This window comes from Eleutherodactylus coqui, chromosome 1 (genome assembly GCF_035609145.1).
Source record: "Eleutherodactylus coqui strain aEleCoq1 chromosome 1, aEleCoq1.hap1, whole genome shotgun sequence".
NCBI lineage: Eukaryota > Metazoa > Chordata > Amphibia > Anura > Eleutherodactylidae > Eleutherodactylus > Eleutherodactylus coqui.
In genome coordinates, this window is record NC_089837.1 from 400,574,311 (window position 1) to 400,580,041 (window position 5,731).

Consider the following 5,731-nt stretch of genomic DNA (forward strand, 5'->3'; position numbering starts at 1 on the left):
CATCATACTAAACATATGATGTCCCAACTGGTGCAGATGTATACACTTCTAAACTTAGTTAAACCTACTTGATTCCTTATTTCACCTGGTAGAAGCGAAAAATAGCAACGGCACTTCTCTTGACATCGTAAGGCACATGGCATCATACTAAACATATGATGTCCCAACTGGTGCAGATGTATACACTTCTAAACTTAGTTTGACACACCTGATTCTTTATTTCACCTGGTAGGAGCGTAAAATAGCAACGGCACTTCTCTGAACATCGTAAGGCACATGGCATCATACTAAACATATGATGTCCCAACTGGTGCAGATGTATACACTTCTAAACTTAGTTTGACACACCTGATTCTTTATTTCACCTGGTAGGAGCGTAAAATAGCAACGGCACTTCTCTTGACATCGTAAGGCACATGGCATCATACTAAACATATGATGTCCCAACTGGTGCAGATGTATACACTTCTAAAATTAGATAAAACTACTTGATTCCTTATTTCACCTGGTAGGAGCGTAAAATAGCAGCGGCGCTTCTCTGGACATCGTAAGGCACATGGCATCATACTAAACATATGATGTCCCAATTGGTGCAGATGTATACACTTCTAAACTTAGTTTGACACACCTGATTCTTTATTTCGCCTGGTAGGAGCGTAAAATAGCAACGGCACTTCTCTTGACATCGTAAGGCACATGGCATCATACTAAACATATGATGTCCCAATTGGTGCAGATGTATACACTTCCTAACTTAGTTTGACACACCTGATTCTTTATTTCACCTGGTAGGAGCGTAAAATAGCAGCGGCATTTCTCTTGACATCGTAAGGCACATGGCATCATACTAAACATATGATGTCCCAACTGGTGCAGATGTATACAATTCTAAACTAAGTTTGACACACCTGATTCTTTATTTCACCTGGTAGGAGCGTAAAATAGCAACGGCACTTCTCTTGACATCGTAAGGCACATGGCATCATACTAAACATATGATGTCCCAATTGGTGCAGATGTATACACTTCTAAAATTAGATAAAACTACTTGATTCCTTATTTCACCTGGTAGAAGCGAAAAATAGCAACGGCACTTCTCTTGACATCGTAAGGCACATGGCATAATACTAAACATATGATGTCCCAATTGGTGCAGATGTATACACTTCTAAACTTAGTTTGACACACCTGATTCTTTATTTCACCTGGTAGGAGCGTAAAATAGCAACGGCACTTCTCTTGACATCGTAAGGCACATGGCATCATAAGAAACATATGATGTCCCAACTGGTGCAGATGTATACACTTCCTAACTTAGTTTGACACACCTGATTCTTTATTTCACCTGGTAGGAGCGTAAAATAGCAACGGCACTTCTCTTGACATCGTAAGGCACATGGCATCATACTAAACATATGATGTCCCAACTGGGGCAGATGTATACACTTCTAAACTTAGTTAAACCTACTTGATTCCTTATTTCACCTGGTAGAAGCGAAAAATAGCAACGGCACTTCTCTTGACATCGTAAGGCACATGGCATCATACTAAACATATGATGTCCCAACTGGTGCAGATGTATACACTTCTAAACTTAGTTTGACACACCTGATTCTTTATTTCACCTGGTAGGAGCGTAAAATAGCAACGGCACTTCTCTTGACATCGTAAGGCACATGGCATCATACTAAACATATGATGTCCCAATTGGTGCAGATGTGTACACTTCTAAACTTAGTTAAACCTACTTGATTCCTTATTTCACCTGATAGGACCGTAAAATAGCAACGGCACTTTTCTTGACATCGTAAGGCACATGTCATCATACTAAACATATGATGTCCCAACTGGTGCAGATGTATACACTTCTAAACTTAGTTAAACCTACTTGATTCCTTATTTCACCTGGTAGAAGCGAAAAATAGCAACGGCACTTCTCTTGACATCGTAAGGCACATGGCATCATACTAAACATATGATGTCCCAATTGGTGCAGATGTATACACTTCTAAACTTAGTTTGACACACCTGATTCTTTATTTCACCTGGTAGAAGCGTAAAATAGCAACGGCACTTCTCTTGACATCGTAAGGCACATGGCATCATAAGAAACATATGATGTCCCAATTGGTGCAGATGTATACACTTCCTAACTTAGTTTGACACACCTGATTCTTTATTTCACCTGGTAGGAGCGTAAAATAGCAACGGCACTTCTCTTGACATCGTAAGGCACATGGCATCATACTAAACATGTGATGTCCCAACTGGTGCAGATGTATACACTTCTAAACTTAGTTAAACCTACTTGATTCCTTATTTCACCTGGTAGAAGCGAAAAATAGCAACGGCACTTCTCTTGACATCGTAAGGCACATGGCATCATACTAAACATATGATGTCCCAACTGGTGCAGATGTATACACTTCTAAACTTAGTTTGACACACCTGATTCTTTATTTCACCTGGTAGGAGCGTAAAATAGCAACGGCACTTCTCTGAACATCGTAAGGCACATGGCATCATACTAAACATATGATGTCCCAATTGGTGCAGATGTATACACTTCTAAACTTAGTTTGACACACCTGATTCTTTATTTCACCTGGTAGGAGCGTAAAATAGCAGCGGCGCTTCTCTGGACATCGTAAGGCACACGTCCTCATACTAAACATATGATGTCCCAATTGGTGCAGATGTATACACTTCTAAACTTAGTTTGACACACCTGATTCTTTATTTCACCTGGTAGAATCGTAAAATAGCAACGGCACTTCTCTTGACATCGTAAGGCACATGGCATCATACTAAACATATGATGTCCCAATTGGTGCAGATGTATACACTTCTAAACTTAGTTTGACACACCTGATTCTTTATTTCACCTGGTAGGAGCGTAAAATAGCAACGGCACTTCTCTTGACATCGTAAGGCACATGGCATCATACTAAACATATGATGTCCCAATTGGTGCAGATGTATACACTTCTAAACTTGTTAAACCTACTTGATTCCTTATTTCACCTGGTAGGAGCGTAAAATAGCAGCGGCACTTCTCTTGACATCGTAAAGCACATGGCATCATACTAAACATATGATGTCCCAATTGGTGCAGATGTATACACTTCTAAACTTAGTTTGACACACCTGATTCTTTATTTCACCTGGTAGGAGCGTAAAATAGCAACGGCACTTCTCTTGACATCGTAAGGCACATGGCATCATACTAAACATATGATGTCCCAACTGGTGCAGATGTATACACTTCTAAACTTAGTTTGACACACCTGATTCTTTATTTCACCTGGTAGGACTGTAAAATAGCAACGGCACTTCTCTTGACATCGTAAGGCACATGGCATCATACTAAACATATGATGTCCCAATTGGTGCAGATGTATACACTTCTAAAATTAGATAAAACTACTTGATTCCTTATTTCACCTGGTAGAAGCGAAAAATAGCAACGGCACTTCTCTTGACATCGTAAGGCACATGGCATCATACTAAACATATGATGTCCCAACTGGTGCAGATGTATACACTTCTAAAATTAGATAAAACTACTTGATTCCTTATTTCACCTGGTAGGAGCGTAAAATAGCAGCGGCGCTTCTCTGGACATCGTAAGGCACACGTCATCATACTAAACATATGATGTCCCAATTGGTGCAGATGTATACACTTCTAAACTTAGTTTGACACACCTGATTCTTTATTTCACCTGGTAGGAGCGTAAAATAGCAATGGCACTTCTCTTGACATCGTAAGGCACATGGCATCATACTAAACATATGATGTCCCAATTGGTGCAGATGTATACACTTCTAAACTTAGTTTGACACACCTGATTCTTTATTTCACCTGGTAGGAGCGTAAAATAGCAACGGCACTTCTCTTGACATCGTAAGGCACATGGCATCATACTAAACATATGATGTCCCAATTGGTGCAGATGTATACACTTCTAAACTTGTTAAACCTACTTGATTCCTTATTTCACCTGGTAGGAGCGTAAAATAGCAGCGGCACTTCTCTTGACATCGTAAGGCACATGGCATCATACTAAACATATGATATCCCAACTGGTGCAGATGTATACACTTCCTAACTTAGTTTGACACACCTGATTCTTTATTTCACCTGGTAGGAGCGTAAAATAGCAACGGCACTTCTCTTGACATCGTAAGGCACATGGCATCATACTAAACATATGATGTCCCAATTGGTGCAGATGTATACACTTCTAAACTTGTTAAACCTACTTGATTCCTTATTTCACCTGGTAGGAGCGTAAAATAGCAGCGGCACTTCTCTTGACATCGTAAGGCACATGGCATCATACTAAACATAAGATGTCCCAACTGGTGCAGATGTATACACTTCTAAACTTAGTTAAACCTACTTGATTCCTAATTTCACCTGGTAGAAGCGAAAAATAGCAACGGCACTTCTCTTGACATCGTAAGGCACATGGCATCATACTAAACATATGATGTCCCAACTGGTGCAGATGTATACACTTCTAAACTTAGTTTGACACACCTGATTCTTTATTTCACCTGGTAGGAGCGTAAAATAGCAACGGCACTTCTCTTGACATCGTAAGGCACATGGCATCATACTAAACATATGATGTCCCAATTGGTGCAGATGTGTACACTTCTAAACTTAGTTGAACCTACTTGATTCCTTATTTCACCTGATAGGACCGTAAAATAGCAACGGCACTTCTCTTGACATCGTAAGGCACATGGCATCATACTAAACATATGATGTCCCAACTGGTGCAGATGTATACACTTCTAAAGTTAGTTTGACACACCTGATTCTTTATTTCACCTGGTAGGAGCGTAAAATAGCAACGGCACTTCTCTTGACATCGTAAGGCACATGGCATCATACTAAACATATGATGTCCCAATTGGTGCAGATGTATACACTTCTAAACTTGTTAAACCTACTTGATTCCTTATTTCACCTGGTAGGAGCGTAAAATAGCAGCGGCATTTCTCTTGACATCGTAAGGCACATGGCATCATACTAAACATATGATGTCCCAACTGGTGCAGATGTATACACTTCTAAACTAAGTTTGACACACCTGATTCTTTATTTCACCTGGTAGGAGCGTAAAATAGCAACGGCACTTCTCTTGACATCGTAAGGCACATGGCATCATACTAAACATATGATGTCCCAATTGGTGCAGATGTATACACTTCTAAAATTAGATAAAACTACTTGATTCCTTATTTCACCTGGTAGAAGCGAAAAATAGCAACGGCACTTCTCTTGACATCGTAAGGCACATGGCATAATACTAAACATATGATGTCCCAATTGGTGCAGATGTATACACTTCTAAACTTAGTTTGACACACCTGATTCTTTATTTCACCTGGTAGGAGCGTAAAATAGCAACGGCACTTCTCTTGACATCGTAAGGCACATGGCATCATAAGAAACATATGATGTCCCAACTGGTGCAGATGTATACACTTCCTAACTTAGTTTGACACACCTGATTCTTTATTTCACCTGGTAGGAGCGTAAAATAGCAACGGCACTTCTCTTGACATCGTAAGGCACATGGCATCATACTAAACATATGATGTCCCAATTGGTGCAGATGTATACACTTCTAAACTTAGTTAAACCTACTTGATTCCTTATTTCACCTGGTAGAAGCGAAAAATAGCAACGGCACTTCTCTTGACATCGTAAGGCA